Source organism: Anas platyrhynchos, chromosome 20 (genome assembly GCF_047663525.1).
Source record: "Anas platyrhynchos isolate ZD024472 breed Pekin duck chromosome 20, IASCAAS_PekinDuck_T2T, whole genome shotgun sequence".
Taxonomy (NCBI): domain Eukaryota; kingdom Metazoa; phylum Chordata; class Aves; order Anseriformes; family Anatidae; genus Anas; species Anas platyrhynchos.
The window spans coordinates 11,654,729-11,667,044 of record NC_092606.1 but is presented as its reverse complement, the minus strand read 5'-3'; the positions used below and the strand labels follow the sequence as shown (position 1 = coordinate 11,667,044).

The 12,316-nt window shown below is 51.1% G+C and overlaps 1 protein-coding gene across 2 annotated transcripts in view; it reads right to left on the bottom strand.

The window, feature by feature from the left end:
* Positions 1 to 12,316, bottom strand: part of STX1A (syntaxin 1A) — a 111,180-nt gene that overhangs the window by 69,965 nt on the left and 28,899 nt on the right. The gene's annotated exons all lie outside the window — the stretch shown is intronic.

Genomic DNA, 12,316 nt, shown 5'->3' with positions numbered 1-12,316 from the left:
AAAGCCCTATCTATCAGCCCTGCCAACTCCTGACCAAAGATCCTTACCCCTCTCCGAGAGAGGCCCATCCCATCCGGTGCCATCAGGCCCGGTGTAGCATAGACCTTCAACACCTAAAGCTGAACAGAAGGGAGGGCAACTCAAACCACCCAATCCAGGCACCTTGGAAGACAGCATAACAGCCTGACAAGTGAAACAAAACAAAGCCTAGGTCCTAGTCAAGCTTTTGGACAGCTCCCAGCCAAAACCACTGTCCAGCTCAGAGGTTGCAGCTGCACCCAGTTAATGTTCCACTGACACCCATGCCATGTGGCCAACATGCAGGCAGCGGAGCTGACAAATACCTGCGCAGATATCCACGTGCACCCTGTGAGAGGGTTGGCAGACGTCCACACAGGGAGCAGTGACTGCTCCAGATTCACAGCTCCCAGGCACTTGCCTGGAGGCAGGCCCCCACCACTGAGCTCTCTGCAGGGTTCCCATTAACAGCAAATGGGCAGCAATACCCCCCACAGTGAATAATCACCTTCCTGGATTGCAGGAAAGTTATTTCCAACCACCACCATGCAGCTGCCAGTGCACCCATCTCACAGTGCAGGACGTGCAGCCTGGGGCACCTAGATCCCAGGGCAGGGCAGCCATGCTGAGCACCAGGTGTGCAGGCAGCAGCCCTTGGGATCAAAATCATGCAGTAGGAGCATGGCAGCCACAGACCCAGGAGAGAGGGGGCTGCTGTAACATGCCGGAAGAGTAAGCAGAAGTTACATGTTGAAGGTAGGTGGTGTTGCAAGGCAATAAACTAACAGGATTTTGGGGGGAGTTTAGAGGAAAATAGGAGGTATTTTATTTGTGAATATTTTCTCCCAAAACAAACACTGGGAAGATTTGGAAAAATTCAAGAACTTGATTACTGCAGCAATTCAACCAGACACACTTCAGAATAGTGCTAACTGCTTTCTAAAAACCAAACATGATTATTTTCCAAACCTTCCTCTAAAAACATTTTTTTTTCTTTATCACATTGCTGTATTAGGCCACAATTCTGTATGCTATTTTTGAGCACTTAATAAAATACTCTTCTTGGTCTCCAAGCTGAAAGTAGAGATTCTCTCTGTTTTCAGGATTCTTCTTACTTGCCCTTTCGAGAACTCTGGGCTTTCCGTCCCTCTGTGTGAGTATCGAGGTGCAGCGCAGCCCCACCACCATGCCATGGGATCAGCACAAACCATGGGAAATTCAGCCAGGGAAGGTGTCAAGCCTGGTCCCATGCAGGGAGTCCTGTGTGTGGCTACAGGTTAGGCAGCAATGGGCTGGCAATGGCCCTGCTGAGGGAAAGTAGCCTGCAACATGCCCTGGTAATGGTGACATCGGCCATAACCAAGGCTGTGCAAGCAGGAACACGGCCAGCAGAAAACAGTTCTCCCCCTTTACTCAGCATTTAGACCCCATCTAGACTGGTTTGTTCCCCATGACACAGAAAAGACATTGATAAGGCCAAGCAAGTTCAGCAAAGGGGGACCATGATGGTAACAGACTGGAGTAATTGCTTTGGAGGATGAAGGGAGCTGGACTTGCTCACTGGGCGAGGAGATGGCTCCCGGGGAACCTAACAGCAGCCTGCCAGCATCTACAAAGCCTTTAGGAAGATGAGGCCAGGCTTTTAACAGTCATACACGACGACCAGCAGAGTGAGCACAACAAGCATAAACTGCAGCAAGTAGGATTCATGCAGAAATGTAGGAAGAATCCTTCTCACCATGAGGACAGTGAAGCACTGGTCCAGGCTGCTCAGTGAGATGACACAGCTTTCCAAAGCCACGTTCACACCAGAAGAAATCACAGCAGACTCAGGAACTCCCCATTTCTGATTGCTGCAGCTTGGCTGCGGCCCAAGCAGTAAAAGGGGCCACTTCTAGCAAATACCAACCCTTCCTCAAATAAAGTCTCCCATTTCACAGCCACCATCTCTACTCCTTACTGCACACCTAACAAACCAGCTCCATACTACATCCAGACCACCCTGTGCCAGAGCTCTGTTCCCCACATTCCTCCCAGGCCAAACCCACACACTCTCCCTGCAGTGCTCAGGGAAGTGTTGGCATTGTTGTCCCAACCACCGATGGAGGCAGATGCCTACCACACACTACGTTAATGCCCGCTGGCCAACAGCTACCACAGTCTGATCATTTAATGACTCCCATTTCCAACAGTCAGCCTTGCACTACATACATCCAAATACCAGTAGCTACAATTCCAACTTCTTCTAAACACCTACTACATCAAAACTTCCACAAGCACCAACTCACATCTTATTTGAAGAAACAAAGGGCTGAACAGCTGTCTTCCATAGACGAATTCAATGCATTAATTACAGCATCCTCCTTCACCTGGTCTGAGTTAAGTCCCCTTCCTTTGCTAGGGGAGTAAGTAAGTACATAAGTAAGCTGAGACAGTCCTGTGACTACCAACCCTTCCTGGCCCTTCACCCAGAAGACTTCTTGTAGAAGACTACCGCTGCTCACTGAAAAACACCTGGGAGCCTGCTCAGGACCCTTGTAACCTACCTGGCTCCTTTGCAGCTCTCAGGCACCCTCCTGAGTGAACCTGGGTCTGCACCAGAGGTCACCACATGATGCATTGCCTGGCTTTCTCCCACACTACACAACTACACACAGTTGCTGAACACATCTCTCTTTTACTACAAATAATGACATCTTTTTTTGCTGCTGGAAAACCAGATTAAGATTGCTCAAAATAGCAGCTTGCCTCCTGTATCTTCATACTTTAAAATCTCTCAGGGTCCTTCAGCACTCTGATTTCCTGCTTTGTCCACTTGTTCCCTCCTATCACCTAAAATCTCTACTTTAATCCACTTGTTCTCCTCCCCCTCTCTTCACCTGAAATATAACCATGTACATTGCCCAGCCACATGCTACAGGCAGGAAACCATAGAATCTTCAAATGGCTTGTTTTGGAAGGGACCTTAAAGATCACCTAGTTCCAACACCCCTCCCATAGGCAGGGATGCCACCCTGGTTGCTCAGGGCCTCATCTAACCTGGCCTTCAACACCTCCAGAGATGGGGTATCTGGAACCTCTCTGGGCAACCTGTTCCAGAGCCTCACCACCCTCTGAGTGAAAAATTTCATTCTAACCTCTAATCTAAATCTCCCCTCTTTTAGTTTAAAACCATTCTCCCTTGTCCTGTCATTGTCTACCTGATTAAAGAGTACTCTTCTCATCCATCAGAGGGGGTACACTCTCCTTGACCTTTCTTTTCTGAGCAATGACTTCTTTTCTGAGTAATGACTGCACAAAGACACACACACAACTGCTATTTTTCCAGCTGCCCCAACCCAGACATGTTTTTACAGAAGCATGTAAACAGAAGCTGTTTCCAGCAGTTTCCACTTCATTGTCCCAGACTTCATGTCTAAACAAATCAGTTTTCCCTTTGCAAAGCCAGTTCTTGTAGTCCCCCACAGCAGGAGCCACTCACTACAGCAGCACCTGCTACACAATCCCCACGTATAAAGCCAAACCACAGGTGACAACGAGGAGCTGGGCGATCAATCCCAGGGTCTCTGTCCACCCCCTTCTTCCTCCTCCTCCGTGAAGGTGGCTGGCCATGCCACACAACCCCACAGCCACAAGCACCAGCCAGACACAGGCTGCTCTTGGCATGCCTAGAAAGCACAAAGCCTCCCTAGCTCTGCAACACGCAGCAGTGCCAAAGTAATCCACAGTAACAGGATTTACGGCTTGCTCATCTCAGTCCTACTAAACTCATTTCAGCAAATAATGGATTATCCCCATCTGTCAGCACCAAAACAATGGAGATTTAGCAAGAGAAAGCTGAGATCTAGCTGCAAAGGATACGCTGCTGTGTTTGGATGTGATCTTCTGGAGGGCATTGCACCCCACCCCGGGGACTATGTTTTCCTGTCTGCAGAGGCAGCACCCCCAGATGCCTGTAGTGTGGCAGCCCCAAGCAACAGCACACTGCCAGGCACAGAGCCGTTCTTCTGGGTGACAGGACAGCTCGTACCACAGGGATGTACCTCTCATCTGCCTCCCCTGACAGCTCTGAGCCTGACAGCTAAAAGCACAAGAAATAACAGCAATTTTCAAGCTACATCGAGTACAGAAGTGTGGGGGGGAGGAAATCCAGGCTGCTATAAGCAGACAAGAGAAGCTCAACCATGGGCCAGAGTCAAAGCAAACACCATTAGCAGGTCTGTCCTCTCTGGATCTACAGTACCCTAGGCACAGTACCCTAGGCACAAGCTGAAAGGGCAACTGCTGCTCCTGCAGGCCCCTGCAATGCATGCATGCAGGAACTGTGCCACTGTAGCATGTGCTCTCATGTCACCCAACATCTGCCTGCTCACACCAGTACTGCTCCCCAGCTCAACACCTGCCTGGATGCCAGTGGAGTTCATCAGGGACAGGGGAGCTTTTGAGGGTAGGAAAGCTCTGCAGGAGGATCTAGATAGGCTGCACCGATGGGCTGAGGTCAACTGCATGAAGTTCAACAAGGTCAAGTGCCGGGTCCTCCACCTGGGGCACAATAACCCCAAGCAGAGCTACAGGCTGGGAGATGAGTGGTTGGAGAGCTGCCAGGCAGAGAAGGACCTGGGAGTGATGGTGGACAGTCGGCTGAATATGAGCCAGCAGTGTGCTCAGGTGGCCAAGAAGGCCAACGGCATCCTGGCTTGTATCAGAAACACTGTGACCAGCAGGGCTAGGGAGGTGATCGTCCCCCTGTACTCGGCTCTGGTGAGGCCGCACCTCAAGTACTGTGTTCAGTTTTGGGCCCCTCGCTACAAGAAGGACATCGAGGTGCTTGAGCGGGTCCAGAGAAGGGTGACGAAGCTGGTGAGGGGCCTGGAGAACAAGTCCTACGAGGAGCGGCTGAGGGAGCTGGGCTTGTTCAGCCTGGAGAAAAGGAGGCTCAGGGGCGACCTTATTGCTCTCTACAGGTACCTTAAAGGAGGCTGTAGTGAGGTGGGGGTTGGCCTGTTCGCCCACATGCCTGGTGACAGGACGAGGGGGAATGGGCTAAAATTGCACCAGGGGAGTTTTAGGTTAGATGTTAGGAAGAACTTCTTTACCGTAAGGGTTGTTAGACACTGGAACAGGCTGCCCAGGGAGGTGGTGGAGTCACCGTCCCTGGAAGTCTTCAAAAGACGTTTAGATGTAGAGCTTAGGGATATGGTTTAGTGGGGACTGTTAGCGTTAGGTCAGAGGTTGGACTCGATGATCTTGAGGTCTCTTCCAACCTAGAAATTCTGTGATTCTGTGATTCTGAGGACAGCTGTGTGGCCAGGTGCCACCGGCAGCCTCCCAGCCTGCTGAACCAGTGCCATAGCCCCAGCCTGGCCAACCTACTGAGGAAGATGACCTAACTTCTCTGGTGAACACTGCAAGAGGTGCAGCTGCAGCGTCCCCCCTCATTTTTCTTCCCCTTCACTTCTTCTTCCCTATTTCCAGCCTCCTCAGGCCAAACATCAGACCTGGGCTTGGACCACGGGGGAGCACAGACTGCCTCACCATGCATGCAGGACCACTTGCTCATCCTGCTGCGGCACCATAGTACAGCTCAGCTCAAGGAGCAGCAAGCACTAGAAAGCACAAGCTAAGCCAAAGAGGGGCAGAAGTGCAGTGGGGAGCAGGGGTTAATTGGGACACAAACAAGAGTAGTCAGTGGAGGGGCACCTGAACATGTGACAGCCAGCAACACTGCAGCAGGGCCCAAGGGAGTGATGGCCCTGTCCCCTCTGACTCCCAGAGCTGCTGATCTGCTGGCTCTGCCCTGCATCTTACTCACTCTGCCTCACAGTTCACCCTGTACTCGTAAGTAAAATTATTTCACTCAGACAGAAGAGGAGCAATCTGTGCCCAATCCAGCACTTGGATTACCTTAGCCACTCCATTTCATAAGAAGTCCAGCTCATGATCCTGCTGTCATGCAGGCAAGTCTGGGACCCAGCATGTCCTGCACAAACACAAGCAGAATAAAAAGCACAACAGCAAAACTACCAGAACAGTCCTGCAGGTTACCAGGTGGCACATTCCTGCCTGCAGCTGCCCAGCAGGTAAACACTCAGCACAGCACCAAGCCCTTCAGGAGGGTTCCTGAAGCCCCAGGGGACCTGGGCATAAAGTAACATGTAGATTAAACCGCTCAAGAAGTAACAAAACCAGGGGCAGCATTATTATACTGCCTACACTGCTACAAATTGCACAGAGCCAAAGAGACATGGGAGCTCTCCTTTGCTACCTCTGGCAGTAAAGGTGGGCTTCTGCTCCAAAACATCCTTCCTGCAAGGATGCTGACAAGCAGAAGTGCAGTGTAACAGGGCCCAGGGGTGCACAGCCCAAAGGAGGTAAGTTTTTTTAGCAGAAGCACTTTCACCAAAGCATCCCATCTTTACTGCAATCACCTTGTGACAATGAGAACACATCTTCCAGGAGGACTATTAACTGTCTGGTCTACATTAAGCCAAAAATAATTACAGAGCAGCGGATTCTTTTTGTTGTTGCCATGAATCAGACTACAGTTAATTGATATTTACTCTGCATTCACTCAGTGTTACAGATCATCCGGCATTGTTCAGGATGACAGAGCAGACAATAGGCACCAGTGATCACAAAGCCTAGGCATGCAAGGGAGCTTAAAGTAGCTGCATGGTAAAAAGGCAATCTTACCTGGACATGGCACATCAAGGGGACACAAATAGAAAAGCTACATGGGCAAAGAAGAGTGAGGACATGGAGACTGTCATGGAACAGCCAGCTACAGGAGCTCAGGGCAGCTGAGAAGTCTGATCCCAGACTGCGCAGACATTCAGGTAAAATGAGGGGAAAAGCTCCATTCCAGCAAACTGAGCTCCAGGGTACAAGAAAGACAGTCCTCCAGCAGAAGGAGGGAGACCAGAAAGGCAGTGATTGTGTAAAGCCCTTGTAAAATGAACAAACTGTTGCACAGACCTGACAGGATGAAGCAAGAAGGGCAAACAGCTACTTAAGCTAAATATATTTGTTCTTGTGATGACGTTGGTATTTAAATTGATCGTAAATAGACTCAGGCTGGAAATGAGAAGACAGATCCTGACCATTGAAGGTTAAATCCTAGAGTGGCCTTTCAACAAGAATTACCGGGACAAGAAACAAAACTAGTTCAAGATGGAGCTGGAGAAATGCAGAAATGCACAAAAGGACTATGAAAAGCATCTCTGTGCGAGACACACAAGATGCAGTAACCCAGAGACAATACCTGAGCAAAGCCCTTTCCTTAGCAAATCCTGGGCATTCACAGGATGATAGAATGGTTGGCAGGGACGCCTGGATCCACCTGGTCCAAGCAGGGAAACCCTAAGCAGGGTGCCCAGGACCACATCTAGGTAGCTTTAGAAGATCACCAAGGAGGAGACTCTACAACCTCTCTGGGCAGCCTGTGAGAAGGCTCCAGCACCCTCACAGTTGTACCCCAGTTTGTCACCTCCCTCAACCTGCTGGCAGCTAATACAGCCAAAGTGATACCATACCATTAGCCTTCTTTGCCTAAGGGCACGCTGCTGGCTCATGGCCAGCTTGGTGCCCACCAGGACTCCCAGTGCCTTCTCTGCCAGAATGCTTTCCAGCTGGGTGCCCCAGCCTCTCCTGGGGCCTCGGCTTGTTCCTCCCCGCGGACAGGACTCTGTGCTTCTCCTTGCTGAACTGCAGGAGGTTCCTGCCAGGTTATTACAGTAGTGCTATAATAACCATGGGCATCACAAGCACAGCTCTGCTCAGGACGTCCAAGACAAGGCAGAGCAAGGCCCTGGAGCCACTCTGCAGCAACCAGGTGACCAGAGTTGCATTTCCAGAAAGATTTTCTGCTTCAGAGGAAAGGAGGCTTCCTCTGAGCCAGAGGAAAAAAATCAAACCATACTTCTGAGAGCATTGTCCAAATGCATCAGCAGCTCCTGGCCTCCACTCCATAGCATGGAGAAATACAGCTTCCCAGCTTCCCCAAGGGACCAGAAGACATCTGCAGATGTCCTACCTAAAGAACAGCATGCTTTGAACAGGTGCCTGCAAGCAGCCCCCAGGGCCAGGTGCTGTGCAGGACTAGCAGGAGAGCAGCACAGTATCTGGTGGTACTTCCTGAGCACCCAACAGAGGGCTTGACCGAACCCTGTCCTACACTGATGCTTTTTAGAGATAGGATTGGTGAGATCAGGTGCAGGAACATGTCTCAGGGATCACTTTGTGCCACTCTGCCCAGCTCTTCCCCTACCAGACCAGCTGTGCTCCCATGTCCACATTGCTGTGGAGCTCCTAGACCAACTCCAGCTTGCAAAGGAGCACCCCCTCCCTGCCTTCAGTCACCTCTCAAGCTTCCCCATTTCACACCGGATTTGCTACTCTGGGCAGAACCATTGGCCCATCCCCTGATGCATCAGCACCAAGCACACAGGGATTGTAGAGGGGACCACCACTCCTGCTCTCCCTGTGTGCAGAGCTACCTGATTTTCTCATTTCCAGTGAAGCAGTTCAGGCTTCATACTGTGTCCTGCAATTCACACAGGCCCAATTACCAGCAGAAGAGTCACTTTACCCACCCACCACTGCTCCAAAATGCAGTAGCCTTCCCCTTTGCAGGCACTGGGACTACAGCCTGACCTACCCCAGCACCAGGTTCTGCACCAGAGCTGCCTGGACAGGCAGCCCTGACAGCACAACCCGAAACAGACACGAAGGTCTGTGGACAGCAGCACCCTTCCACTGCCACTGATGCCAGGCTGACACGTCGTCCTGTGCAGCACTGAAGGGCCAAAGTCCTTTGCTATCCCAGCCCTGACGCTTGGAAAGCACACTCCCCCTTGGCCAAGCTGTTGACAGGAAATGCACAGCAAAAAACCCTGCAGCTGTGCAAAATATTGGAAATTATCTATAGAACATGAGAAATGAGATATGAAATATAGGAACTCATTCATCCCACAGGATGGATGTCAGGAGCAAACCTGCTGCCCTCCTGATAGCAGGATCAGGATCCTGCTCCCCATGGCATCATCCCCGCCTTCCCCCTAACATACATGCTGAGAGGAGAAAGAGGAGCTGGGGACACAGGCAGGCAAGATGCTGAGAACCAGGGCAGCAGATGGCACCTCCTCTCACACTGTCCCCAGCAGTGCCTGAGTCCTTTCCATACACAGCAAAGTCAGCACAGCAAAATGATGTAGCTTCCAGCTCTGGCACCTCTCACCTGCTGCAGGAGGATGTGGCACATGAGCAGCAGACACCATGGCCCCATGTCCACTGCACTGAAAGCAAGAGAGGGTGCTACAGAGGAAGATGGGGCTCCCCACACCCCCTCCCCAGATGAGCAGGGTTCAGTTAAATGAGGACTTTGATGAGAGAGCAGCTCTGCTGCTGAGCCCTGCCCTGCTCCACAGAAGGGCTGCACCTGGCTCTCCACAGGCGAGCACTCTGCACAGGGCGGGGCAGGGGGAGGCCTCTTTCACATCAGCCAAAAGCATATGCTAAAAGAGAGAAGAGTGAGCGCACACAGAAAATACCTCACCATAGTCCTGGCCAGTTTTGGCTTGGGCTCCCCACACCATGGTGGTTTGTCTTCCAGGAGCCTGCCCAGGCTCACCCCAAACCTGACAACTCCCACCAGCACCCTGTGGTGAAGAGCCCCCCCCACACAGAGCTTAACAGCATGTGGCTGAAGAATCCCTCTTCTGGAGGGGGGAACCTGTCAGCTACTGGCTATATTAGTGCCCCATCTTCTTCCCCAGTCCTGCACCAGTAGATGCTGTCCAATCCTCTGGGTCCCTTCATGTCCATCAGATCCACTCCACACCTCACCAACCCCACTGCAGGTTCAGGAGCTGAAGCTGCCTTTACCATGCCCTTTTATGTCACCAAGCACAAACACCACAGCCCTTCCCATGCCAAACACCATGCACCGCCAGGGCAGGGGAGGAACCTGCGAGGTGGCAGAACAGGGGTGAGGGCAGCACAATGAGCAGCAGGGACACATCAATTTGCTTTCTGGGCACAGAATGTGCCCAGACATCCTTTGACAGGTCCCTTGTTCTGTGCCTGTTTTGCAGGTGCTCCGCCTCCACCTCCAAGGACTGATGAAGTCTGCAGTAGCTCTGATGTCCAGCCCCAGGGAAGCCAGGAAAAGCAGCAGCACAGAGGGCAGAGGAGTAAGGACAGCTCTGAGGACAGGAGAACAAAACCAAGCTTTTCACAGAAATCCGTGCCTTTTTTCCTCTCACACTTCTTTTCCCAAAGGAGCATCACACGAGCCTGAAGCCTCCAACCTGTTGTATAACACAGCACAACTGCAGCTCAGGGTCTTCAGGGAAACCTCCCCTCTGCCCAGGCTGAACCAGGCACCAGCAGGAACACATGCCCCAGAAAAATGACTGCACAGTGGAGGCAGAAGTTAAGGGGCCACAGAAAGCAGCACCAGGGGAGAGCAGCTCCAGCAAAAACCAACCACAGTCAGTAGCCTTCCTTCCTTCGGGCAATGCCCCAGCAGCATCTCCTCCACACAAAGCAGGCTTTCAGCTGTGACATGTTGCAAAAGGACCTGGTTGCAAAAAGCCCTGGTGAGCCCCAAGGTTATACTGACAGTGAAAGCACAGAGCCTGTTCGGAGAAATCTAGCCAGAGCCTAGACATCAAGACAATCCAGAATTGCCTTTTTAGCACTGGATAGCTTTGCTTCGTCATGTTGGACAGAGGTGAACAACTACAATTAATCTCCTTGACCACCTGGTACATCCCTCTGCCAGAAGTAGTTCTGTTAGAAATTAGAGGCCAAATAACTTGCATCTCCTTCAGCAGACAGAATCTGAACCAAGTCATGTGGGAACTGTACCCTGGTGTCTGAAGCTACCACCTCGAGTTCACATAGCTTAAATCTATAAAAACAGGGGGTAAATATACGTGCAACTGAACCTCCCCTTCTGTTCTTGCTGCAGATCAGTAATGGACCTGCTTCGAGGTTTGAAATATTTATCAGGTCTTCTGAAGTTTGCGGAGCTGACAGGCTGAAAGACCTTCAGATTTGAAGATTTATGTTCCCGGAGGTGATTCATTCACCAAACAGCATCTATTATATAACAAAGCACTTGAGGAAATCACAAGCATGGAAGCAAGGAGGAAAGCTGTGCACAAAGATGAATAGCAGAGAAGTCCATCCTGACTGCTCCAGAAAAACATAATTTAATTCCTCTCAATTTGGTGGCTTACTGTTCAAAGCCACCTCATCTGGGAACCAGCCCAGACAAAGGACCAAAGCAGCAACAGCCTGCTTCTTCAAGCACCAGGAGTAGCAACAGATGCAGCAGCCCACTGAGAAGGATTTTAGGAACAGATTTAGCAGGAATTGATTCAAATCAGGAGAACAGCCCCTCTCCAATGAGGAATACAGCCCCTTGGCCACTCCAAGGGCCTCTCCAAGCACATCCCAAGCCTGGACATGAAGCTGCAGAACCACTGGCCATGCAGCGCAGAGCTGCTGAGCTGGGAGATGTTCCCCATCCCCCCACAACCACTCTGCCCTGGGCATAAGCATGCTGGAGATGCAGGCGGGTGGGCTGCCACCTCACAGGAACGATGGGAAAGTGAGACAGATGCCCACCCACAGGGCACCAAAATAAGCACAGGCAGCAGTGGCACGTGGATCTGAGAACAGCCTGTGCAGCTAGAAGAGAGATCAGCAGGAGGGAAGAGATGAGCCCTACAGACACAAGGCTCAAGCCCAGAACCTCCAACCCAGCTCAGGGCAGGTGGGCACATCCAGGTCTCAGGCAGAGTCCTGGCCACCTGAGTCTTCTGCAACAGTAGAGCACATACAGTATAGCACTGAGGTCATGTTTGCCTAAGTACAGCTATTTAAGACACAGGTTCCACCTGTACCTTCTCGATGCACCAAAGTATTACAGAAAACTGATTACTTAACAAGGTAGAAGTTCTCATTTGTTGCCCAAATTGCTTTTGGCATTATATACTGAATTTTCTGCAATACCAAGGCACAATAATGCTGTACAGAGATCCTCCTGCAGTTTCCACTGAAGTTGTGACAGCCCAGAGGTCCAGCACTGCCTGCAGTTACGTGTAACTGATACAGAAGGGAATGCAGAACAAGCACTTTGTCTGGGCAGAGTAAGAAAACAACGACCTGGATACAAAATTGTCATTTGCTATTTTCAGCCTCTATGCTGCCCTGTCCTTCAGGAAGTCTCCACCAGCCACTCTGAAACCTCACTTTCTCTCTCAAGGTCAGAAAGCCATCAGCAGTCCTT